This window comes from Hyla sarda, chromosome 8, assembly GCF_029499605.1.
Source record: "Hyla sarda isolate aHylSar1 chromosome 8, aHylSar1.hap1, whole genome shotgun sequence".
NCBI classification, from domain to species: Eukaryota; Metazoa; Chordata; class Amphibia; order Anura; family Hylidae; genus Hyla; species Hyla sarda.
The window spans coordinates 114,223,393-114,249,924 of record NC_079196.1 but is presented as its reverse complement, the minus strand read 5'-3'; the positions used below and the strand labels follow the sequence as shown (position 1 = coordinate 114,249,924).

At 43.4% G+C, this 26,532-nt stretch overlaps 15 pseudogenes; all 15 read left to right on the top strand.

Annotated features, from left to right (window-relative positions):
* Positions 1-937: 937 nt before the first annotated feature.
* Positions 938-1,201, top strand: LOC130289378 (U2 spliceosomal RNA; annotated as a pseudogene).
* Positions 1,202-2,665: 1,464 nt separating this feature from the next.
* Positions 2,666-2,929, top strand: LOC130285601 (U2 spliceosomal RNA; annotated as a pseudogene).
* Positions 2,930-4,393: 1,464 nt separating this feature from the next.
* Positions 4,394-4,657, top strand: LOC130286443 (U2 spliceosomal RNA; annotated as a pseudogene).
* A 1,462-nt stretch (positions 4,658-6,119) lies between these two features.
* On the top strand, positions 6,120-6,383 carry LOC130286442 (U2 spliceosomal RNA; annotated as a pseudogene).
* Positions 6,384-7,841: 1,458 nt separating this feature from the next.
* LOC130289361 (U2 spliceosomal RNA) lies at positions 7,842-8,104 on the top strand (annotated as a pseudogene).
* A 1,464-nt stretch (positions 8,105-9,568) lies between these two features.
* On the top strand, positions 9,569-9,832 carry LOC130286441 (U2 spliceosomal RNA; annotated as a pseudogene).
* Positions 9,833-11,296: 1,464 nt separating this feature from the next.
* On the top strand, positions 11,297-11,560 carry LOC130286440 (U2 spliceosomal RNA; annotated as a pseudogene).
* Positions 11,561-13,016: 1,456 nt separating this feature from the next.
* LOC130286439 (U2 spliceosomal RNA) lies at positions 13,017-13,280 on the top strand (annotated as a pseudogene).
* Positions 13,281-14,746: 1,466 nt separating this feature from the next.
* On the top strand, positions 14,747-15,010 carry LOC130286438 (U2 spliceosomal RNA; annotated as a pseudogene).
* Positions 15,011-16,476: 1,466 nt separating this feature from the next.
* On the top strand, positions 16,477-16,741 carry LOC130287982 (U2 spliceosomal RNA; annotated as a pseudogene).
* A 1,458-nt stretch (positions 16,742-18,199) lies between these two features.
* On the top strand, positions 18,200-18,465 carry LOC130288302 (U2 spliceosomal RNA; annotated as a pseudogene).
* A 1,464-nt stretch (positions 18,466-19,929) lies between these two features.
* Positions 19,930-20,193, top strand: LOC130286437 (U2 spliceosomal RNA; annotated as a pseudogene).
* A 1,466-nt stretch (positions 20,194-21,659) lies between these two features.
* On the top strand, positions 21,660-21,923 carry LOC130286436 (U2 spliceosomal RNA; annotated as a pseudogene).
* Positions 21,924-23,391: 1,468 nt separating this feature from the next.
* Positions 23,392-23,656, top strand: LOC130287981 (U2 spliceosomal RNA; annotated as a pseudogene).
* Positions 23,657-25,102: 1,446 nt separating this feature from the next.
* Positions 25,103-25,366, top strand: LOC130286434 (U2 spliceosomal RNA; annotated as a pseudogene).
* The last annotated feature ends 1,166 nt before the right edge of the window (positions 25,367-26,532 follow it).

Below are 26,532 nucleotides of genomic sequence, written 5' to 3'. Positions count from 1 at the left end.
ATAAAAAGAAAAAGAGAGAGAGAGAGAGAGACTGACTTAGTGAGCGAGTGAGTGAGAGAGTGAGAGTGAGTGAGAGTGAATGAGTGAGTGAGTGATTGAGTGAGTGAGTGAGTGAGTGAGAACAAATGAGTTAAAGCAAGTGAGTGAGAGAGATCGAATGAATGAAAGTCTGAATGACAGAAAGAAAAAAGGATGAAGAAAGAAGCATGAAGAAAAAAAAATGTATATGGAGTTGCTGACATGAGTGCAATCTACAAAGCCGTTGAGGCTGATCCTCATGGGAGGATTATTGCACCAGGACCCTTAGCACTTTTAAAATGCCATTCAATGCCACGGGCTAGATGTAAACTGCAGATGACCATGTTGTGGTAGTTACCATGGATACCAGAGTGATGTGTGAGCTAACACATAGGCCCAACAGATTCCAAGAAGGCCAGAATCACCAGCGGCACCACCATCGATTGTCAGGTCACCCGGATTCAGCAAATACCAGAGTCCAAAATGATGCAGGTTTATACTGTTAATTTTCAGTTTATCGTTACAGTTGGTGTTATTCCATGTCGGAAGGGACGCAGCTACAGCCAGTGGGGTAACTAGAGACAGGCAGGCAGCTATGTGCAACAAAGGTAGGCGTGTTGTTTTCATATGCAGATCTGAAATATTGTCTTATATGCAAGAGGAGGAGTGATGGGGGTTCAGGCAAAAGCCAGGCTATGGATTGCATTGCTAAATGCTCCATCAGAGTGCAATGGTCGCCTGTCCTTTTTTTAAGTGATGATGTGGGTTTAGCCTGTGCTGTATGTATGTATGGGTGGCTGACTGCCACCCACCCAGAAAGTGTATGGGAGGCTGGTTGGCTGCCAGCCTTCCTTCCATTCCTATGAGTAATGTGAGTGCTCATGAAGGGGACATGGTTGGGTCCACCCCTTTCCCGGTTATCCCCTCTAGGCCTTTTGGCTTAGATCAAGTGTAAAAAAAGAAAGGATCTTGCGACAGATCGCATCCTGAGGCACGTTTTTTTTTGTGTGAATACTTGCACTTGGGTGACTTGTGAGCACATACTGATACATACGTTCCCTATCTGGAGACCATAAATTAAATGGATTTTTGAGAAAGGGAGCTGATTTGGAAGCTTGCTTCTGTCGCCCTATGCATTGACCCGATGTGGCAGTATCTTCGGGTAGTGAACAGTGCACCACCCCATTCCAGTGTTAAACAAGAAAGATTCTCATTTAATCCTCCGTGGGTGAGAATTTGAGTTTGAGAATTGGAGACCAAAATGATGAGTTGCACTGACTGGTTTATGAACGTCTATTCATTTAGCGTTTTAATGACCATGTTTGCACACTGATTGGTGTAAAAAAATAAAATAAAACTAAATAATAATAATCTAGCACACCTGTGCAGGTTTGACATGACATGACAGGTAGCTGTCTTGTGGGTGGTGCTGAATCCTGTTAAATGACATGAGGGTCTCATGCCTATACACAAGGGTGTGTCATTGCTGTTGCTTGACCATGCATTGGTTTCTGTGGTCAGTGAATGATAAAAACAAAATTTACCATACATTGATGGATGGGAAATCCGCCGTGAGGCATTTGTTTTTAGAAACTGCTGCTCACAACCAATGTTGCAATGGAGTGTCTCCATCTGCTGGTGGTATTGGAAAGGCATTAGTGCTATGACAGGGTCTGAAGAAGAAGAAGAAGAAGACGGAAAAAAATATATATAAAAAGAAAAAGAGAGAGAGAGAGAGAGACTGACTTAGTGAGCGAGTGAGTGAGAGAGTGAGAGTGAGTGAGAGTGAATGAGTGAGTGAGTGATTGAGTGAGTGAGTGAGTGAGTGAGAACAAATGAGTTAAAGCAAGTGAGTGAGAGAGATCGAATGAATGAAAGTCTGAATGACAGAAAGAAAAAAGGATGAAGAAAGAAGCATGAAGAAAAAAAAATGTATATGGAGTTGCTGACATGAGTGCAATCTACAAAGCCGTTGAGGCTGATCCTCATGGGAGGATTATTGCACCAGGACCCTTAGCACTTTTAAAATGCCATTCAATGCCACGGGCTAGATGTAAACTGCAGATGACCATGTTGTGGTAGTTACCATGGATACCAGAGTGATGTGTGAGCTAACACATAGGCCCAACAGATTCCAAGAAGGCCAGAATCACCAGCGGCACCACCATCGATTGTCAGGTCACCCGGATTCAGCAAATACCAGAGTCCAAAATGATGCAGGTTTATACTGTTAATTTTCAGTTTATCGTTACAGTTGGTGTTATTCCATGTCGGAAGGGACGCAGCTACAGCCAGTGGGGTAACTAGAGACAGGCAGGCAGCTATGTGCAACAAAGGTAGGCGTGTTGTTTTCATATGCAGATCTGAAATATTGTCTTATATGCAAGAGGAGGAGTGATGGGGGTTCAGGCAAAAGCCAGGCTATGGATTGCATTGCTAAATGCTCCATCAGAGTGCAATGGTCGCCTGTCCTTTTTTTAAGTGATGATGTGGGTTTAGCCTGTGCTGTATGTATGTATGGGTGGCTGACTGCCACCCACCCAGAAAGTGTATGGGAGGCTGGTTGGCTGCCAGCCTTCCTTCCATTCCTATGAGTAATGTGAGTGCTCATGAAGGGGACATGGTTGGGTCCACCCCTTTCCCGGTTATCCCCTCTAGGCCTTTTGGCTTAGATCAAGTGTAAAAAAAGAAAGGATCTTGCGACAGATCGCATCCTGAGGCACATTTTTTTTTGTGTGAATACTTGCACTTGGGTGACTTGTGAGCACATACTGATACATACGTTCCCTATCTGGGGACCATAAATTAAATGGATTTTTGAGAAAGGGAGCTGATTTGGAAGCTTGCTTCTGTCGCCCTATGCATTGACCCGATGTGGCAGTATCTTCGGGTAGTGAACAGTGCACCACCCCATTCCAGTGTTAAACAAGAAAGATTCTCATTTAATCCTCCGTGGGTGAGAATTTGAGTTTGAGAATTGGAGACCAAAATGATGAGTTGCACTGACTGGTTTATGAACGTCTATTCATTTAGCGTTTTAATGACCATGTTTGCACACTGATTGGTGTAAAAAAATAAAATAAAACTAAATAATAATAATCTAGCACACCTGTGCAGGTTTGACATGACATGACAGGTAGCTGTCTTGTGGGTGGTGCTGAATCCTGTTAAATGACATGAGGGTCTCATGCCTATACACAAGGGTGTGTCATTGCTGTTGCTTGACCATGCATTGGTTTCTGTGGTCAGTGAATGATAAAAACAAAATTTACCATACATTGATGGATGGGAAATCCGCCGTGAGGCATTTGTTTTTAGAAACTGCTGCTCACAACCAATGTTGCAATGGAGTGTCTCCATCTGCTGGTGGTATTGGAAAGGCATTAGTGCTATGACAGGGTCTGAAGAAGAAGAAGAAGAAGACGGAAAAAAATATATATAAAAAGAAAAAGAGAGAGAGAGAGAGAGACTGACTTAGTGAGCGAGTGAGTGAGAGAGTGAGAGTGAGTGAGAGTGAATGAGTGAGTGAGTGATTGAGTGAGTGAGTGAGTGAGTGAGAACAAATGAGTTAAAGCAAGTGAGTGAGAGAGATCGAATGAATGAAAGTCTGAATGACAGAAAGAAAAAAGGATGAAGAAAGAAGCATGAAGAAAAAAAAATGTATATGGAGTTGCTGACATGAGTGCAATCTACAAAGCCGTTGAGGCTGATCCTCATGGGAGGATTATTGCACCAGGACCCTTAGCACTTTTAAAATGCCATTCAATGCCACGGGCTAGATGTAAACTGCAGATGACCATGTTGTGGTAGTTACCATGGATACCAGAGTGATGTGTGAGCTAACACATAGGCCCAACAGATTCCAAGAAGGCCAGAATCACCAGCGGCACCACCATCGATTGTCAGGTCACCCGGATTCAGCAAATACCAGAGTCCAAAATGATGCAGGTTTATACTGTTAATTTTCAGTTTATCGTTACAGTTGGTGTTATTCCATGTCGGAAGGGACGCAGCTACAGCCAGTGGGGTAACTAGAGACAGGCAGGCAGCTATGTGCAACAAAGGTAGGCGTGTTGTTTTCATATGCAGATCTGAAATATTGTCTTATATGCAAGAGGAGGAGTGATGGGGGTTCAGGCAAAAGCCAGGCTATGGATTGCATTGCTAAATGCTCCATCAGAGTGCAATGGTCGCCTGTCCTTTTTTTAAGTGATGATGTGGGTTTAGCCTGTGCTGTATGTATGTATGGGTGGCTGACTGCCACCCACCCAGAAAGTGTATGGGAGGCTGGTTGGCTGCCAGCCTTCCTTCCATTCCTATGAGTAATGTGAGTGCTCATGAAGGGGACATGGTTGGGTCCACCCCTTTCCCGGTTATCCCCTCTAGGCCTTTTGGCTTAGATCAAGTGTAAAAAAAGAAAGGATCTTGCGACAGATCGCATCCTGAGGCACGTTTTTTTTTGTGTGAATACTTGCACTTGGGTGACTTGTGAGCACATACTGATACATACGTTCCCTATCTGGGGACCATAAATTAAATGGATTTTTGAGAAAGGGAGCTGATTTGGAAGCTTGCTTCTGTCGCCCTATGCATTGACCCGATGTGGCAGTATCTTCGGGTAGTGAACAGTGCACCACCCCATTCCAGTGTTAAACAAGAAAGATTCTCATTTAATCCTCCGTGGGTGAGAATTTGAGTTTGAGAATTGGAGACCAAAATGATGAGTTGCACTGACTGGTTTATGAACGTCTATTCATTTAGCGTTTTAATGACCATGTTTGCACACTGATTGGTGTAAAAAAATAAAATAAAACTAAATAATAATAATCTAGCACACCTGTGCAGGTTTGACATGACATGACAGGTAGCTGTCTTGTGGGTGGTGCTGAATCCTGTTAAATGACATGAGGGTCTCATGCCTATACACAAGGGTGTGTCATTGCTGTTGCTTGACCATGCATTGGTTTCTGTGGTCAGTGAATGATAAAAACAAAATTTACCATACATTGATGGATGGGAAATCCGCCGTGAGGCATTTGTTTTTAGAAACTGCTGCTCACAACCAATGTTGCAATGGAGTGTCTCCATCTGCTGGTGGTATTGGAAAGGCATTAGTGCTATGACAGGGTCTGAAGAAGAAGAAGAAGAAGACGGAAAAAAATATATATAAAAAGAAAAAGAGAGAGAGAGAGAGACTGACTTAGTGAGCGAGTGAGTGAGAGAGTGAGAGTGAGTGAGAGTGAATGAGTGAGTGAGTGATTGAGTGAGTGAGTGAGTGAGTGAGAACAAATGAGTTAAAGCAAGTGAGTGAGAGAGATCGAATGAATGAAAGTCTGAATGACAGAAAGAAAAAAGGATGAAGAAAGAAGCATGAAGAAAAAAAAATGTATATGGAGTTGCTGACATGAGTGCAATCTACAAAGCCGTTGAGGCTGATCCTCATGGGAGGATTATTGCACCAGGACCCTTAGCACTTTTAAAATGCCATTCAATGCCACGGGCTAGATGTAAACTGCAGATGACCATGTTGTGGTAGTTACCATGGATACCCAAGTGATGTGTGAGCTAACACATAGGCCCAACAGATTCCAAGAAGGCCAGAATCACCAGCGGCACCACCATCGATTGTCAGGTCACCCGGATTCAGCAAATACCAGAGTCCAAAATGATGCAGGTTTATACTGTTAATTTTCAGTTTATCGTTACAGTTGGTGTTATTCCATGTCGGAAGGGACGCAGCTACAGCCAGTGGGGTAACTAGAGACAGGCAGGCAGCTATGTGCAACAAAGGTAGGCGTGTTGTTTTCATATGCATATCTGAAATATTGTCTTATATGCAAGAGGAGGAGTGATGGGGGTTCAGGCAAAAGCCAGGCTATGGATTGCATTGCTAAATGCTCCATCAGAGTGCAATGGTCGCCTGTCCTTTTTTTAAGTGATGATGTGGGTTTAGCCTGTGCTGTATGTATGTATGGGTGGCTGACTGCCACCCACCCAGAAAGTGTATGGGAGGCTGGTTGGCTGCCAGCCTTCCTTCCATTCCTATGAGTAATGTGAGTGCTCATGAAGGGGACATGGTTGGGTCCACCCCTTTCCCGGTTATCCCCTCTAGGCCTTTTGGCTTAGATCAAGTGTAAAAAAAGAAAGGATCTTGCGACAGATCGCATCCTGAGGCACGTTTTTTTTTGTGTGAATACTTGCACTTGGGTGACTTGTGAGCACATACTGATACATACGTTCCCTATCTGGGGACCATAAATTAAATGGATTTTTGAGAAAGGGAGCTGATTTGGAAGCTTGCTTCTGTCGCCCTATGCATTGACCCGATGTGGCAGTATCTTCGGGTAGTGAACAGTGCACCACCCCATTCCAGTGTTAAACAAGAAAGATTCTCATTTAATCCTCCGTGGGTGAGAATTTGAGTTTGAGAATTGGAGACCAAAATGATGAGTTGCACTGACTGGTTTATGAACGTCTATTCATTTAGCGTTTTAATGACCATGTTTGCACACTGATTGGTGTAAAAAAATAAAATAAAACTAAATAATAATAATCTAGCACACCTGTGCAGGTTTGACATGACATGACAGGTAGCTGTCTTGTGGGTGGTGCTGAATCCTGTTAAATGACATGAGGGTCTCATGCCTATACACAAGGGTGTGTCATTGCTGTTGCTTGACCATGCATTGGTTTCTGTGGTCAGTGAATGATAAAAACAAAATTTACCATACATTGATGGATGGGAAATCCGCCGTGAGGCATTTGTTTTTAGAAACTGCTGCTCACAACCAATGTTGCAATGGAGTGTCTCCATCTGCTGGTGGTATTGGAAAGGCATTAGTGCTATGACAGGGTCTGAAGAAGAAGAAGACGGAAAAAAATATATATAAAAAGAAAAAGAGAGAGAGAGAGAGAGACTGACTTAGTGAGCGAGTGAGTGAGAGAGTGAGAGTGAGTGAGAGTGAATGAGTGAGTGAGTGATTGAGTGAGTGAGTGAGTGAGTGAGAACAAATGAGTTAAAGCAAGTGAGTGAGAGAGATCGAATGAATGAAAGTCTGAATGACAGAAAGAAAAAAGGATGAAGAAAGAAGCATGAAGAAAAAAAAATGTATATGGAGTTGCTGACATGAGTGCAATCTACAAAGCCGTTGAGGCTGATCCTTATGGGAGGATTATTGCACCAGGACCCTTAGCACTTTTAAAATGCCATTCAATGCCACGGGCTAGATGTAAACTGCAGATGACCATGTTGTGGTAGTTACCATGGATACCAGAGTGATGTGTGAGCTAACACATAGGCCCAACAGATTCCAAGAAGGCCAGAATCACCAGCAGCACCACCATCGATTGTCAGGTCACCCGGATTCAGCAAATACCAGAGTCCAAAATGATGCAGGTTTATACTGTTAATTTTCAGTTTATCGTTACAGTTGGTGTTATTCCATGTCGGAAGGGACGCAGCTACAGCCAGTGGGGTAACTAGAGACAGGCAGGCAGCTATGTGCAACAAAGGTAGGCGTGTTGTTTTCATATGCAGATCTGAAATATTGTCTTATATGCAAGAGGAGGAGTGATGGGGGTTCAGGCAAAAGCCAGGCTATGGATTGCATTGCTAAATGCTCCATCAGAGTGCAATGGTCGCCTGTCCTTTTTTTAAGTGATGATGTGGGTTTAGCCTGTGCTGTATGTATGTATGGGTGGCTGACTGCCACCCACCCAGAAAGTGTATGGGAGGCTGGTTGGCTGCCAGCCTTCCTTCCATTCCTATGAGTAATGTGAGTGCTCATGAAGGGGACATGGTTGGGTCCACCCCTTTCCCGGTTATCCCCTCTAGGCCTTTTGGCTTAGATCAAGTGTAAAAAAAGAAAGGATCTTGCGACAGATCGCATCCTGAGGCACGTTTTTTTTGTGTGAATACTTGCACTTGGGTGACTTGTGAGCACATACTGATACATACGTTCCCTATCTGGAGACCATAAATTAAATGGATTTTTGAGAAAGGGAGCTGATTTGGAAGCTTGCTTCTGTCGCCCTATGCATTGACCCGATGTGGCAGTATCTTCGGGTAGTGAACAGTGCACCACCCCATTCCAGTGTTAAACAAGAAAGATTCTCATTTAATCCTCCGTGGGTGAGAATTTGAGTTTGAGAATTGGAGACCAAAATGATGAGTTGCACTGACTGGTTTATGAACGTCTATTCATTTAGCGTTTTAATGACCATGTTTGCACACTGATTGGTGTAAAAAAATAAAATAAAACTAAATAATAATAATCTAGCACACCTGTGCAGGTTTGACATGACATGACAGGTAGCTGTCTTGTGGGTGGTGCTGAATCCTGTTAAATGACATGAGGGTCTCATGCCTATACACAAGGGTGTGTCATTGCTGTTGCTTGACCATGCATTGGTTTCTGTGGTCAGTGAATGATAAAAACAAAATTTACCATACATTGATGGATGGGAAATCCGCCGTGAGGCATTTGTTTTTAGAAACTGCTGCTCACAACCAATGTTGCAATGGAGTGTCTCCATCTGCTGGTGGTATTGGAAAGGCATTAGTGCTATGACAGGGTCTGAAGAAGAAGAAGAAGAAGACGGAAAAAAATATATATAAAAAGAAAAAGAGAGAGAGAGAGAGAGACTGACTTAGTGAGCGAGTGAGTGAGAGAGTGAGAGTGAGTGAGAGTGAATGAGTGAGTGAGTGATTGAGTGAGTGAGTGAGTGAGTGAGAACAAATGAGTTAAAGCAAGTGAGTGAGAGAGATCGAATGAATGAAAGTCTGAATGACAGAAAGAAAAAAGGATGAAGAAAGAAGCATGAAGAAAAAAAAATGTATATGGAGTTGCTGACATGAGTGCAATCTACAAAGCCGTTGAGGCTGATCCTCATGGGAGGATTATTGCACCAGGACCCTTAGCACTTTTAAAATGCCATTCAATGCCACGGGCTAGATGTAAACTGCAGATGACCATGTTGTGGTAGTTACCATGGATACCCAAGTGATGTGTGAGCTAACACATAGGCCCAACAGATTCCAAGAAGGCCAGAATCACCAGCGGCACCACCATCGATTGTCAGGTCACCCGGATTCAGCAAATACCAGAGTCCAAAATGATGCAGGTTTATACTGTTAATTTTCAGTTTATCGTTACAGTTGGTGTTATTCCATGTCGGAAGGGACGCAGCTACAGCCAGTGGGGTAACTAGAGACAGGCAGGCAGCTATGTGCAACAAAGGTAGGCGTGTTGTTTTCATATGCAGATCTGAAATATTGTCTTATATGCAAGAGGAGGAGTGATGGGGGTTCAGGCAAAAGCCAGGCTATGGATTGCATTGCTAAATGCTCCATCAGAGTGCAATGGTCGCCTGTCCTTTTTTTAAGTGATGATGTGGGTTTAGCCTGTGCTGTATGTATGTATGGGTGGCTGACTGCCACCCACCCAGAAAGTGTATGGGAGGCTGGTTGGCTGCCAGCCTTCCTTCCATTCCTATGAGTAATGTGAGTGCTCATGAAGGGGACATGGTTGGGTCCACCCCTTTCCCGGTTATCCCCTCTAGGCCTTTTGGCTTAGATCAAGTGTAAAAAAAGAAAGGATCTTGCGACAGATCGCATCCTGAGGCACGTTTTTTTTTGTGTGAATACTTGCACTTGGGTGACTTGTGAGCACATACTGATACATACGTTCCCTATCTGGGGACCATAAATTAAATGGATTTTTGAGAAAGGGAGCTGATTTGGAAGCTTGCTTCTGTCGCCCTATGCATTGACCCGATGTGGCAGTATCTTCGGGTAGTGAACAGTGCACCACCCCATTCCAGTGTTAAACAAGAAAGATTCTCATTTAATCCTCCGTGGGTGAGAATTTGAGTTTGAGAATTGGAGACCAAAATGATGAGTTGCACTGACTGGTTTATGAACGTCTATTCATTTAGCGTTTTAATGACCATGTTTGCACACTGATTGGTGTAAAAAAATAAAATAAAACTAAATAATAATAATCTAGCACACCTGTGCAGGTTTGACATGACATGACAGGTAGCTGTCTTGTGGGTGGTGCTGAATCCTGTTAAATGACATGAGGGTCTCATGCCTATACACAAGGGTGTGTCATTGCTGTTGCTTGACCATGCATTGGTTTCTGTGGTCAGTGAATGATAAAAACAAAATTTACCATACATTGATGGATGGGAAATCCGCCGTGAGGCATTTGTTTTTAGAAACTGCTGCTCACAACCAATGTTGCAATGGAGTGTCTCCATCTGCTGGTGGTATTGGAAAGGCATTAGTGCTATGACAGGGTCTGAAGAAGAAGAAGAAGAAGACGGAAAAAAATATATATAAAAAGAAAAAGAGAGAGAGAGAGAGAGACTGACTTAGTGAGCGAGTGAGTGAGAGAGTGAGAGTGAGTGAGAGTGAATGAGTGAGTGAGTGATTGAGTGAGTGAGTGAGTGAGTGAGAACAAATGAGTTAAAGCAAGTGAGTGAGAGAGATCGAATGAATGAAAGTCTGAATGACAGAAAGAAAAAAGGATGAAGAAAGAAGCATGAAGAAAAAAAAATGTATATGGAGTTGCTGACATGAGTGCAATCTACAAAGCCGTTGAGGCTGATCCTCATGGGAGGATTATTGCACCAGGACCCTTAGCACTTTTAAAATGCCATTCAATGCCACGGGCTAGATGTAAACTGCAGATGACCATGTTGTGGTAGTTACCATGGATACCAGAGTGATGTGTGAGCTAACACATAGGCCCAACAGATTCCAAGAAGGCCAGAATCACCAGCGGCACCACCATCGATTGTCAGGTCACCCGGATTCAGCAAATACCAGAGTCCAAAATGATGCAGGTTTATACTGTTAATTTTCAGTTTATCGTTACAGTTGGTGTTATTCCATGTCGGAAGGGACGCAGCTACAGCCAGTGGGGTAACTAGAGACAGGCAGGCAGCTATGTGCAACAAAGGTAGGCGTGTTGTTTTCATATGCAGATCTGAAATATTGTCTTATATGCAAGAGGAGGAGTGATGGGGGTTCAGGCAAAAGCCAGGCTATGGATTGCATTGCTAAATGCTCCATCAGAGTGCAATGGTCGCCTGTCCTTTTTTTAAGTGATGATGTGGGTTTAGCCTGTCCTGTATGTATGTATGGGTGGCTGACTGCCACCCACCCAGAAAGTGTATGGGAGGCTGGTTGGCTGCCAGCCTTCCTTCCATTCCTATGAGTAATGTGAGTGCTCATGAAGGGGACATGGTTGGGTCCACCCCTTTCCCGGTTATCCCCTCTAGGCCTTTTGGCTTAGATCAAGTGTAAAAAAAGAAAGGATCTTGCGACAGATCGCATCCTGAGGCACGTTTTTTTTTGTGTGAATACTTGCACTTGGGTGACTTGTGAGCACATACTGATACATACGTTCCCTATCTGGGGACCATAAATTAAATGGATTTTTGAGAAAGGGAGCTGATTTGGAAGCTTGCTTCTGTCGCCCTATGCATTGACCCGATGTGGCAGTATCTTCGGGTAGTGAACAGTGCACCACCCCATTCCAGTGTTAAACAAGAAAGATTCTCATTTAATCCTCCGTGGGTGAGAATTTGAGTTTGAGAATTGGAGACCAAAATGATGAGTTGCACTGACTGGTTTATGAACGTCTATTCATTTAGCGTTTTAATGACCATGTTTGCACACTGATTGGTGTAAAAAAATAAAATAAAACTAAATAATAATAATCTAGCACACCTGTGCAGGTTTGACATGACATGACAGGTAGCTGTCTTGTGGGTGGTGCTGAATCCTGTTAAATGACATGAGGGTCTCATGCCTATACACAAGGGTGTGTCATTGCTGTTGCTTGACCATGCATTGGTTTCTGTGGTCAGTGAATGATAAAAACAAAATTTACCATACATTGATGGATGGGAAATCCGCCGTGAGGCATTTGTTTTTAGAAACTGCTGCTCACAACCAATGTTGCAATGGAGTGTCTCCATCTGCTGGTGGTATTGGAAAGGCATTAGTGCTATGACAGGGTCTGAAGAAGAAGAAGAAGAAGACGGAAAAAAATATATATAAAAAGAAAAAGAGAGAGAGAGAGACTGACTTAGTGAGCGAGTGAGTGAGAGAGTGAGAGTGAGTGAGAGTGAATGAGTGAGTGAGTGATTGAGTGAGTGAGTGAGTGAGAACAAATGAGTTAAAGCAAGTGAGTGAGAGAGATCGAATGAATGAAAGTCTGAATGACAGAAAGAAAAAAGGATGAAGAAAGAAGCATGAAGAAAAAAAAATGTATATGGAGTTGCTGACATGAGTGCAATCTACAAAGCCGTTGAGGCTGATCCTCATGGGAGGATTATTGCACCAGGACCCTTAGCACTTTTAAAATGCCATTCAATGCCACGGGCTAGATGTAAACTGCAGATGACCATGTTGTGGTAGTTACCATGGATACCAGAGTGATGTGTGAGCTAACACATAGGCCCAACAGATTCCAAGAAGGCCAGAATCACCAGCGGCACCACCATCGATTGTCAGGTCACCCGGATTCAGCAAATACCAGAGTCCAAAATGATGCAGGTTTATACTGTTAATTTTCAGTTTATCGTTACAGTTGGTGTTATTCCATGTCGGAAGGGACGCAGCTACAGCCAGTGGGGTAACTAGAGACAGGCAGGCAGCTATGTGCAACAAAGGTAGGCGTGTTGTTTTCATATGCAGATCTGAAATATTGTCTTATATGCAAGAGGAGGAGTGATGGGGGTTCAGGCAAAAGCCAGGCTATGGATTGCATTGCTAAATGCTCCATCAGAGTGCAATGGTCGCCTGTCCTTTTTTTAAGTGATGATGTGGGTTTAGCCTGTGCTGTATGTATGTATGGGTGGCTGACTGCCACCCACCCAGAAAGTGTATGGGAGGCTGGTTGGCTGCCAGCCTTCCTTCCATTCCTATGAGTAATGTGAGTGCTCATGAAGGGGACATGGTTGGGTCCAGCCCTTTCCCGGTTATCCCCTCTAGGCCTTTTGGCTTAGATCAAGTGTAAAAAAAGAAAGGATCTTGCGACAGATCGCATCCTGAGGCACGTTTTTTTTTGTGTGAATACTTGCACTTGGGTGACTTGTGAGCACATACTGATACATACGTTCCCTATCTGGGGACCATAAATTAAATGGATTTTTGAGAAAGGGAGCTGATTTGGAAGCTTGCTTCTGTCGCCCTATGCATTGACCCGATGTGGCAGTATCTTCGGGTAGTGAACAGTGCACCACCCCATTCCAGTGTTAAACAAGAAAGATTCTCATTTAATCCTCCGTGGGTGAGAATTTGAGTTTGAGAATTGGAGACCAAAATGATGAGTTGCACTGACTGGTTTATGAACGTCTATTCATTTAGCGTTTTAATGACCATGTTTGCACACTGATTGGTGTAAAAAAATAAAATAAAACTAAATAATAATAATCTAGCACACCTGTGCAGGTTTGACATGACATGACAGGTAGCTGTCTTGTGGGTGGTGCTGAATCCTGTTAAATGACATGAGGGTCTCATGCCTATACACAAGGGTGTGTCATTGCTGTTGCTTGACCATGCATTGGTTTCTGTGGTCAGTGAATGATAAAAACAAAATTTACCATACATTGATGGATGGGAAATCCGCCGTGAGGCATTTGTTTTTAGAAACTGCTGCTCACAACCAATGTTGCAATGGAGTGTCTCCATCTGCTGGTGGTATTGTAAAGGCATTAGTGCTATGACAGGGTCTGAGGAAGAAGAAGAAGAAGACGGAAAAAAATATATATAAAAAGAAAAAGAGAGAGAGAGAGAGAGAGACTGACTTAGTGAGCGAGTGAGTGAGAGAGTGAGAGTGAGTGAGAGTGAATGAGTGAGTGAGTGATTGAGTGAGTGAGTGAGTGAGTGAGAACAAATGAGTTAAAGCAAGTGAGTGAGAGAGATCGAATGAATGAAAGTCTGAATGACAGAAAGAAAAAAGGATGAAGAAAGAAGCATGAAGAAAAAAAAATGTATATGGAGTTGCTGACATGAGTGCAATCTACAAAGCCGTTGAGGCTGATCCTCATGGGAGGATTATTGCACCAGGACCCTTAGCACTTTTAAAATGCCATTCAATGCCACGGGCTAGATGTAAACTGCAGATGACCATGTTGTGGTAGTTACCATGGATACCAGAGTGATGTGTGAGCTAACACATAGGCCCAACAGATTCCAAGAAGGCCAGAATCACCAGCGGCACCACCATCGATTGTCAGGTCACCCGGATTCAGCAAATACCAGAGTCCAAAATGATGCAGGTTTATACTGTTAATTTTCAGTTTATCGTTACAGTTGGTGTTATTCCATGTCGGAAGGGACGCAGCTACAGCCAGTGGGGTAACTAGAGACAGGCAGGCAGCTATGTGCAACAAAGGTAGGCGTGTTGTTTTCATATGCAGATCTGAAATATTGTCTTATATGCAAGAGGAGGAGTGATGGGGGTTCAGGCAAAAGCCAGGCTATGGATTGCATTGCTAAATGCTCCATCAGAGTGCAATGGTCGCCTGTCCTTTTTTTAAGTGATGATGTGGGTTTAGCCTGTGCTGTATGTATGTATGGGTGGCTGACTGCCACCCACCCAGAAAGTGTATGGGAGGCTGGTTGGCTGCCAGCCTTCCTTCCATTCCTATGAGTAATGTGAGTGCTCATGAAGGGGACATGGTTGGGTCCACCCCTTTCCCGGTTATCCCCTCTAGGCCTTTTGGCTTAGATCAAGTGTAAAAAAAGAAAGGATCTTGCGACAGATCGCATCCTGAGGCACGTTTTTTTTTGTGTGAATACTTGCACTTGGGTGACTTGTGAGCACATACTGATACATACGTTCCCTATCTGGGGACCATAAATTAAATGGATTTTTGAGAAAGGGAGCTGATTTGGAAGCTTGCTTCTGTCGCCCTATGCATTGACCCGATGTGGCAGTATCTTCGGGTAGTGAACAGTGCACCACCCCATTCCAGTGTTAAACAAGAAAGATTCTCATTTAATCCTCCGTGGGTGAGAATTTGAGTTTGAGAATTGGAGACCAAAATGATGAGTTGCACTGACTGGTTTATGAACGTCTATTCATTTAGCGTTTTAATGACCATGTTTGCACACTGATTGGTGTAAAAAAATAAAATAAAACTAAATAATAATAATCTAGCACACCTGTGCAGGTTTGACATGACATGACAGGTAGCTGTCTTGTGGGTGGTGCTGAATCCTGTTAAATGACATGAGGGTCTCATGCCTATACACAAGGGTGTGTCATTGCTGTTGCTTGACCATGCATTGGTTTCTGTGGTCAGTGAATGATAAAAACAAAATTTACCATACATTGATGGATGGGAAATCCGCCGTGAGGCATTTGTTTTTAGAAACTGCTGCTCACAACCAATGTTGCAATGGAGTGTCTCCATCTGCTGGTGGTATTGGAAAGGCATTAGTGCTATGACAGGGTCTGAAGAAGAAGAAGAAGAAGACGGAAAAAAATATATATAAAAAGAAAAAGAGAGAGAGAGAGAGAGAGACTGACTTAGTGAGCGAGTGAGTGAGAGAGTGAGAGTGAGTGAGAGTGAATGAGTGAGTGAGTGATTGAGTGAGTGAGTGAGTGAGTGAGAACAAATGAGTTAAAGCAAGTGAGTGAGAGAGATCGAATGAATGAAAGTCTGAATGACAGAAAGAAAAAAGGATGAAGAAAGAAGCATGAAGAAAAAAAAATGTATATGGAGTTGCTGACATGAGTGCAATCTACAAAGCCGTTGAGGCTGATCCTCATGGGAGGATTATTGCACCAGGACCCTTAGCACTTTTAAAATGCCATTCAATGCCACGGGCTAGATGTAAACTGCAGATGACCATGTTGTGGTAGTTACCATGGATACCCAAGTGATGTGTGAGCTAACACATAGGCCCAACAGATTCCAAGAAGGCCAGAATCACCAGCGGCACCACCATCGATTGTCAGGTCACCCGGATTCAGCAAATACCAGAGTCCAAAATGATGCAGGTTTATACTGTTAATTTTCAGTTTATCGTTACAGTTGGTGTTATTCCATGTCGGAAGGGACGCAGCTACAGCCAGTGGGGTAACTAGAGACAGGCAGGCAGCTATGTGCAACAAAGGTAGGCGTGTTGTTTTCATATGCAGATCTGAAATATTGTCTTATATGCAAGAGGAGGAGTGATGGGGGTTCAGGCAAAAGCCAGGCTATGGATTGCATTGCTAAATGCTCCATCAGAGTGCAATGGTCGCCTGTCCTTTTTTTAAGTGATGATGTGGGTTTAGCCTGTGCTGTATGTATGTATGGGTGGCTGACTGCCACCCACCCAGAAAGTGTATGGGAGGCTGGTTGGCTGCCAGCCTTCCTTCCATTCCTATGAGTAATGTGAGTGCTCATGAAGGGGACATGGTTGGGTCCACCCCTTTCCCGGTTATCCCCTCTAGGCCTTTTGGCTTAGATCAAGTGTAAAAAAAGAAAGGATCTTGCGACAGATCGCATCCTGAGGCACGTTTTTTTTTTGTGTGAATACTTGCACTTGGGTGACTTGTGAGCACATACTGATACATACGTTCCCTATCTGGGGACCATAAATTAAATGGATTTTTGAGAAAGGGAGCTGATTTGGAAGCTTGCTTCTGTCGCCCTATGCATTGACCCGATGTGGCAGTATCTTCGGGTAGTGAACAGTGCACCACCCCATTCCAGTGTTAAACAAGAAAGATTCTCATTTAATCCTCCGTGGGTGAGAATTTGAGTTTGAGAATTGGAGACCAAAATGATGAGTTGCACTGACTGGTTTATGAACGTCTATTCATTTAGCGTTTTAATGACCATGTTTGCACACTGATTGGTGTAAAAAAATAAAATAAAACTAAATAATAATAATCTAGCACACCTGTGCAGGTTTGACATGACATGACAGGTAGCTGTCTTGTGGGTGGTGCTGAATCCTGTTAAATGACATGAGGGTCTCATGCCTATACACAAGGGTGTGTCATTGCTGTTGCTTGACCATGCATTGGTTTCTGTGGTCAGTGAATGATAAAAACAAAATTTACCATACATTGATGGATGGGAAATCCGCCGTGAGGCATTTGTTTTTAGAAACTGCTGCTCACAACCAATGTTGCAATGGAGTGTCTCCATCTGCTGGTGGTATTGGAAAGGCATTAGTGCTATGACAGGGTCTGAAGAAGAAGAAGAAGAAGACGGAAAAAAATATATATAAAAAGAAAAAGAGAGAGAGAGAGAGAGAGACTGACTTAGTGAGCGAGTGAGTGAGAGAGTGAGAGTGAGTGAGAGTGAATGAGTGAGTGAGTGATTGAGTGAGTGAGTGAGAACAAATGAGTTAAAGCAAGTGAGTGAGAGAGATCGAATGAATGAAAGTCTGAATGACAGAAAGAAAAAAGGATGAAGAAAGAAGCATGAAGAAAAAAAAATGTATATGGAGTTGCTGACATGAGTGCAATCTACAAAGCCGTTGAGGCTGATCCTCATGGGAGGATTATTGCACCAGGACCCTTAGCACTTTTAAAATGCCATTCAATGCCACGGGCTAGATGTAAACTGCAGATGACCATGTTGTGGTAGTTACCATGGATACCCAAGTGATGTGTGAGCTAACACATAGGCCCAACAGATTCCAAGAAGGCCAGAATCACCAGCGGCACCACCATCGATTGTCAGGTCACCCGGATTCAGCAAATACCAGAGTCCAAAATGATGCAGGTTTATACTGTTAATTTTCAGTTTATCGTTACAGTTGGTGTTATTCCATGTCGGAAGGGACGCAGCTACAGCCAGTGGGGTAACTAGAGACAGGCAGGCAGCTATGTGCAACAAAGGTAGGCGTGTTGTTTTCATATGCAGATCTGAAATATTGTCTTATATGCAAGAGGAGGAGTGATGGGGGTTCAGGCAAAAGCCAGGCTATGGATTGCATTGCTAAATGCTCCATCAGAGTGCAATGGTCGCCTGTCCTTTTTTTAAGTGGTGATGTGGGTTTAGCCTGTGCTGTATGTATGTATGGGTGGCTGACTGCCACCCACCCAGAAAGTGTATGGGAGGCTGGTTGGCTGCCAGCCTTCCTTCCATTCCTATGAGTAATGTGAGTGCTCATGAAGGGGACATGGTTGGGTCCACCCCTTTCCCGGTTATCCCCTCTAGGCCTTTTGGCTTAGATCAAGTGTAAAAAAAGAAAGGATCTTGCGACAGATCGCATCCTGAGGCACGTTTTTTTTTTTGTGTGAATACTTGCACTTGGGTGACTTGTGAGCACATACTGATACATACGTTCCCTATCTGGGGACCATAAATTAAATGGATTTTTGAGAAAGGGAGCTGATTTGGAAGCTTGCTTCTGTCGCCCTATGCATTGACCCGATGTGGCAGTATCTTCGGGTAGTGAACAGTGCACCACCCCATTCCAGTGTTAAACAAGAAAGATTCTCATTTAATCCTCCGTGGGTGAGAATTTGAGTTTGAGAATTGGAGACCAAAATGATGAGTTGCACTGACTGGTTTATGAACGTCTATTCATTTAGCGTTTTAATGACCATGTTTGCACACTGATTGGTGTAAAAAAATAAAATAAAACTAAATAATAATAATCTAGCACACCTGTGCAGGTTTGACATGACATGACAGGTAGCTGTCTTGTGGGTGGTGCTGAATCCTGTTAAATGACATGAGGGTCTCATGCCTATACACAAGGGTGTGTCATTGCTGTTGCTTGACCATGCATTGGTTTCTGTGGTCAGTGAATGATAAAAACAAAATTTACCATCCATTGATGGATGGGAAATCCGCCATGAGGCATTTGTTTTTAGAAACTGCTGCTCACAACCAATGTTGCAATGGAGTGTCTCCATCTGCTGGTGGTATTGGAAAGGCATTAGTGCTATGACAGGGTCTGAAGAAGAAGAAGAAGAAGACGGAAAAAAATATATATAAAAAGAAAAAGAGAGAGAGAGAGAGAGACTGACTTAGTGAGCGAGTGAGTGAGAGAGTGAGAGTGAGTGAGAGTGAATGAGTGAGTGAGTGATTGAGTGAGTGAGTGAGTGAGTGAGAACAAATGAGTTAAAGCAAGTGAGTGAGAGAGATCGAATGAATGAAAGTCTGAATGACAGAAAGAAAAAAGGATGAAGAAAGAAGCATGAAGAAAAAAAAATGTATATGGAGTTGCTGACATGAGTGCAATCTACAAAGCCGTTGAGGCTGATCCTCATGGGAGGATTATTGCACCAGGACCCTTAGCACTTTTAAAATGCCATTCAATGCCACGGGCTAGATGTAAACTGCAGATGACCATGTTGTGGTAGTTACCATGGATACCCAAGTGATGTGTGAGCTAACACATAGGCCCAACAGATTCCAAGAAGGCCAGAATCACCAGCGGCACCACCATCGATTGTCAGGTCACCCGGATTCAGCAAATACCAGAGTCCAAAATGATGCAGGTTTATACTGTTAATTTTCAGTTTATCGTTACAGTTGGTGTTATTCCATGTCGGAAGGGACGCAGCTACAGCCAGTGGGGTAACTAGAGACAGGCAGGCAGCTATGTGCAACAAAGGTAGGCGTGTTGTTTTCATATGCAGATCTGAAATATTGTCTTATATGCAAGAGGAGGAGTGATGGGGGTTCAGGCAAAAGCCAGGCTATGGATTGCATTGCTAAATGCTCCATCAGAGTGCAATGGTCGCCTGTCCTTTTTTTAAGTGATGATGTGGGTTTAGCCTGTGCTGTATGTATGTATGGGTGGCTGACTGCCACCCACCCAGAAAGTGTATGGGAGGCTGGTTGGCTGCCAGCCTTCCTTCCATTCCTATGAGTAATGTGAGTGCTCATGAAGGGGACATGGTTGGGTCCACCCCTTTCCCGGTTATCCCCTCTAGGCCTTTTGGCTTAGATCAAGTGTAAAAAAAGAAAGGATCTTGCGACAGATCGCATCCTGAGGCACGTTTTTTTTTGTGTGAATACTTGCACTTGGGTGACTTGTGAGCACATACTGATACATACGTTCCCTATCTGGGGACCATAAATTAAATGGATTTTTGAGAAAGGGAGCTGATTTGGAAGCTTGCTTCTGTCGCCCTATGCATTGACCCGATGTGGCAGTATCTTCGGGTAGTGAACAGTGCACCACCCCATTCCAGTGTTAAACAAGAAAGATTCTCATTTAATCCTCCGTGGGTGAGAATTTGAGTTTGAGAATTGGAGACCAAAATGATGAGTTGCACTGACTGGTTTATGAACGTCTATTCATTTAGCGTTTTAATGACCATGTTTGCACACTGATTGGTGTAAAAAAATAAAATAAAACTAAATAATAATAATCTAGCACACCTGTGCAGGTTTGACATGACATGACAGGTAGCTGTCTTGTGGGTGGTGCTGAATCCTGTTAAATGACATGAGGGTCTCATGCCTATACACAAGGGTGTGTCATTGCTGTTGCTTGACCATGCATTGGTTTCTGTGGTCAGTGAATGATAAAAACAAAATTTACCATCCATTGATGGATGGGAAATCCGCCATGAGGCATTTGTTTTTAGAAACTGCTGCTCACAACCAATGTTGCAATGGAGTGTCTCCATCTGCTGGTGGTATTGGAAAGGCATTAGTGCTATGACAGGGTCTGAAGAAGAAGAAGAAGAAGAAGAAGACGGAAAAAAATATATATAAAAAGAAAAAGAGAGAGAGAGAGAGAGACTGACTTAGTGAGCGAGTGAGTGAGAGAGTGAGAGTGAGTGAGAGTGAATGAGTGAGTGAGTGATTGAGTGAGTGAGTGAGTGAGAACAAATGAGTTAAAGCAAGTGAGTGAGAGAGATCGAATGAATGAAAGTCTGAATGACAGAAAGAAAAAAGGATGAAGAAAGAAGCATGAAGAAAAAAAAATGTATATGGAGTTGCTGACATGAGTGCAATCTACAAAGCCGTTGAGGCTGATCCTCATGGGAGGATTATTGCACCAGGACCCTTAGCACTTTTAAAATGCCATTCAATGCCACGGGCTAGATGTAAACTGCAGATGACCATGTTGTGGTAGTTACCATGGATACCCAAGTGATGTGTGAGCTAACACATAGGCCCAACAGATTCCAAGAAGGCCAGAATCACCAGCGGCACCACCATCGATTGTCAGGTCACCCGGATTCAGCAAATACCAGAGTCCAAAATGATGCAGGTTTATACTGTTAATTTTCAGTTTATCGTTACAGTTGGTGTTATTCCATGTCGGAAGGGACGCAGCTACAGCCAGTGGGGTAACTAGAGACAGGCAGGCAGCTATGTGCAACAAAGGTAGGCGTGTTGTTTTCATATGCAGATCTGAAATATTGTCTTATATGCAAGAGGAGGAGTGATGGGGGTTCAGGCAAAAGCCAGGCTATGGATTGCATTGCTAAATGCTCCATCAGAGTGCAATGGTCGCCTGTCCTTTTTTTAAGTGATGATGTGGGTTTAGCCTGTGCTGTATGTATGTATGGGTGGCTGACTGCCACCCACCCAGAAAGTGTATGGGAGGCTGGTTGGCTGCCAGCCTTCCTTCCATTCCTATGAGTAATGTGAGTGCTCATGAAGGGGACATGGTTGGATCCACCCCTTTCCCGGTTATCCCCTCTAGGCCTTTTGGCTTAGATCAAGTGTAAAAAAAGAAAGGATCTTGCGACAGATCGCATCCTGAGGCACGTTTTTTTTTGTGTGAATACTTGCACTTGGGTGACTTGTGAGCACATACTGATACATACGTTCCCTATCTGGGGACCATAAATTAAATGGATTTTTGAGAAAGGGAGCTGATTTGGAAGCTTGCTTCTGTCGCCCTATGCATTGACCCGATGTGGCAGTATCTTCGGGTAGTGAACAGTGCACCACCCCATTCCAGTGTTAAACAAGAAAGATTCTCATTTAATCCTCCGTGGGTGAGAATTTGAGTTTGAGAATTGGAGACCAAAATGATGAGTTGCACTGACTGGTTTATGAACGTCTATTCATTTAGCGTTTTAATGACCATGTTTGCACACTGATTGGTGTAAAAAAATAAAATAAAACTAAATAATAATAATCTAGCACACCTGTGCAGGTTTGACATGACATGACAGGTAGCTGTCTTGTGGGTGGTGCTGAATCCTGTTAAATGACATGAGGGTCTCATGCCTATACACAAGGGTGTGTCATTGCTGTTGCTTGACCATGCATTGGTTTCTGTGGTCAGTGAATGATAAAAACAAAATTTACCATCCATTGATGGATGGGAAATCCGCCATGAGGCATTTGTTTTTAGAAACTGCTGCTCACAACCAATGTTGCAATGGAGTGTCTCCATCTGCTGGTGGTATTGGAAAGGCATTAGTGCTATGACAGGGTCTGAAGAAGAAGAAGAAGAAGACGGAAAAAAATATATATAAAAAGAAAAAGAGAGAGAGAGAGAGAGACTGACTTAGTGAGCGAGTGAGTGAGAGAGTGAGAGTGAGTGAGAGTGAATGAGTGAGTGAGTGATTGAGTGAGTGAGTGAGTGAGTGAGTGAGAACAAATGAGTTAAAGCAAGTGAGTGAGAGAGATCGAATGAATGAAAGTCTGAATGACAGAAAGAAAAAAGGATGAAGAAAGAAGCATGAAGAAAAAAAAATGTATATGGAGTTGCTGACATGAGTGCAATCTACAAAGCCGTTGAGGCTGATCCTCATGGGAGGATTATTGCACCAGGACCCTTAGCACTTTTAAAATGCCATTCAATGCCACGGGCTAGATGTAAACTGCAGATGACCATGTTGTGGTAGTTACCATGGATACCCAAGTGATGTGTGAGCTAACACATAGGCCCAACAGATTCCAAGAAGGCCAGAATCACCAGCGGCACCACCATCGATTGTCAGGTCACCCGGATTCAGCAAATACCAGAGTCCAAAATGATGCAGGTTTATACTGTTAATTTTCAGTTTATCGTTACAGTTGGTGTTATTCCATGTCGGAAGGGACGCAGCTACAGCCAGTGGGGTAACTAGAGACAGGCAGGCAGCTATGTGCAACAAAGGTAGGCGTGTTGTTTTCATATGCAGATCTGAAATATTGTCTTATATGCAAGAGGAGGAGTGATGGGGGTTCAGGCAAAAGCCAGGCTATGGATTGCATTGCTAAATGCTCCATCAGAGTGCAATGGTCGCCTGTCCTTTTTTTAAGTGATGATGTGGGTTTAGCCTGTGCTGTATGTATGTATGGGTGGCTGACTGCCACCCACCCAGAAAGTGTATGGGAGGCTGGTTGGCTGCCAGCCTTCCTTCCATTCCTATGAGTAATGTGAGTGCTCATGAAGGGGACATGGTTGGGTCCACCCCTTTCCCGGTTATCCCCTCTAGGCCTTTTGGCTTAGATCAAGTGTAAAAAAAGAAAGGATCTTGCGACAGATCGCATCCTGAGGCACGTTTTTTTTTTGTGTGAATACTTGCACTTGGGTGACTTGTGAGCACATACTGATACATACGTTCCCTATCTGGGGACCATAAATTAAATGGATTTTTGAGAAAGGGAGCTGATTTGGAAGCTTGCTTCTGTCGCCCTATGCATTGACCCGATGTGGCAGTATCTTCGGGTAGTGAACAGTGCACCACCCCATTCCAGTGTTAAACAAGAAAGATTCTCATTTAATCCTCCGTGGGTGAGAATTTGAGTTTGAGAATTGGAGACCAAAATGATGAGTTGCACTGACTGGTTTATGAACGTCTATTCATTTAGCGTTTTAATGACCATGTTTGCACACTGATTGGTGTAAAAAAATAAAATAAAACTAAATAATAATAATCTAGCACACCTGTGCAGGTTTGACATGACATGACAGGTAGCTGTCTTGTGGGTGGTGCTGAATCCTGTTAAATGACATGAGGGTCTCATGCCTATACACAAGGGTGTGTCATTGCTGTTGCTTGACCATGCATTGGTTTCTGTGGTCAGTGAATGATAAAAACAAAATTTACCATCCATTGATGGATGGGAAATCCGCCATGAGGCATTTGTTTTTAGAAACTGCTGCTCACAACCAATGTTGCAATGGAGTGTCTCCATCTGCTGGTGGTATTGGAAAGGCATTAGTGCTATGACAGGGTCTGAAGAAGAAGAAGACGGAAAAAAATATATATAAAAAGAAAAAGAGAGAGAGAGAGAGAGACTGACTTAGTGAGTGAGAGAGTGAGAGTGAGTGAGAGTGAATGAGTGAGTGATTGAGTGAGTGAGTGAGTGAGTGAGAACAAATGAGTTAAAGCAAGTGAGTGAGAGAGATCGAATGAATGAAAGTCTGAATGACAGAAAGAAAAAAGGATGAAGAAAGAAGCATGAAGAAAAAAAAATGTATATGGAGTTGCTGACATGAGTGCAATCTACAAAGCCGTTGAGGCTGATCCTCATGGGACGATTATTGCACCAGGACCCTTAGCACTTTTAAAATGCCATTCAATGCCACGGGCTAGATGTAAACTGCAGATGACCATGTTGTGGTAGTTACCATGGATACCCAAGTGATGTGTGAGCTAACACATAGGCCCAACAGATTCCAAGAAGGCCAGAATCACCAGCGGCACCACCATCGATTGTCAGGTCACCCGGATTCAGCAAATACCAGAGTCCAAAATGATGCAGGTTTATACTGTTAATTTTCAGTTTATCGTTACAGTTGGTGTTATTCCATGTCGGAAGGGACGCAGCTACAGCCAGTGGGGTAACTAGAGACAGGCAGGCAGCTATGTGCAACAAAGGTAGGCGTGTTGTTTTCATATGCAGATCTGAAATATTGTCTTATATGCAAGAGGAGGAGTGATGGGGGTTCAGGCAAAAGCCAGGCTATGGATTGCATTGCTAAATGCTCCATCAGAGTGCAATGGTCGCCTGTCCTTTTTTTAAGTGATGATGTGGGTTTAGCCTGTGCTGTATGTATGTATGGGTGGCTGACTGCCACCCACCCAGAAAGTGTATGGGAGGCTGGTTGGCTGCCAGCCTTCCTTCCATTCCTATGAGTAATGTGAGTGCTCATGAAGGGGACATGGTTGGGTCCACCCCTTTCCCGGTTATCCCCTCTAGGCCTTTTGGCTTAGATCAAGTGTAAAAAAAGAAAGGATCTTGCGACAGATCGCATCCTGAGGCACGTTTTTTTTTGTGTGAATACTTGCACTTGGGTGACTTGTGAGCACATACTGATACATACGTTCCCTATCTGGGGACCATAAATTAAATGGATTTTTGAGAAAGGGAGCTGATTTGGAAGCTTGCTTCTGTCGCCCTATGCATTGACCCGATGTGGCAGTATCTTCGGGTAGTGAACAGTGCACCACCCCATTCCAGTGTTAAACAAGAAAGATTCTCATTTAATCCTCCGTGGGTGAGAATTTGAGTTTGAGAATTGGAGACCAAAATGATGAGTTGCACTGACTGGTTTATGAACGTCTATTCATTTAGCGTTTTAATGACCATGTTTGCACACTGATTGGTGTGAAAAATAAAATAAAACTAAATAATAATAATCTAGCACACCTGTGCAGGTTTGACATGACATGACAGGTAGCTGTCTTGTGGGTGGTGCTGAATCCTGTTAAATGACATGAGGGTCTCATGCCTATACACAAGGGTGTGTCATTGCTGTTGCTTGACCATGCATTGGTTTCTGTGGTCAGTGAATGATAAAAACAAAATTTACCATCCATTGATGGATGGGAAATCCGCCATGAGGCATTTGTTTTTAGAAACTGCTGCTCACAACCAATGTTGCAATGGAGTGTCTCCATCTGCTGGTGGTATTGGAAAGGCATTAGTGCTATGACAGGGTCTGAAGAAGAAGAAGACGGAAAAAAATATATATAAAAAGAAAAAGAGAGAGAGAGAGAGAGACTGACTTAGTGAGTGAGAGAGTGAGAGTGAGTGAGAGTGAATGAGTGAGTGAGTGATTGAGTGAGTGAGTGAGTGAGTGAGAACAAATGAGTTAAAGCAAGTGAGTGAGAGAGATCGAATGAATGAAAGTCTGAATGACAGAAAGAAAAAAGGATGAAGAAAGAAGCATGAAGAAAAAAAAATGTATATGGAGTTGCTGACATGAGTGCAATCTACAAAGCCGTTGAGGCTGATCCTCATGGGAGGATTATTGCACCAGGACCCTTAGCACTTTTAAAATGCCATTCAATGCCACGGGCTAGATGTAAACTGCAGATGACCATGTTGTGGTAGTTACCATGGATACCCAAGTGATGTGTGAGCTAACACATAGGCCCAACAGATTCCAAGAAGGCCAGAATCACCAGCGGCACCACCATCGATTGTCAGGTCACCCGGATTCAGCAAATACCAGAGTCCAAAATGATGCAGGTTTATACTGTTAATTTTCAGTTTATCGTTACAGTTGGTGTTATTCCATGTCGGAAGGGACGCAGCTACAGCCAGTGGGGTAACTAGAGACAGGCAGGCAGCTATGTGCAACAAAGGTAGGCGTGTTGTTTTCATATGCAGATC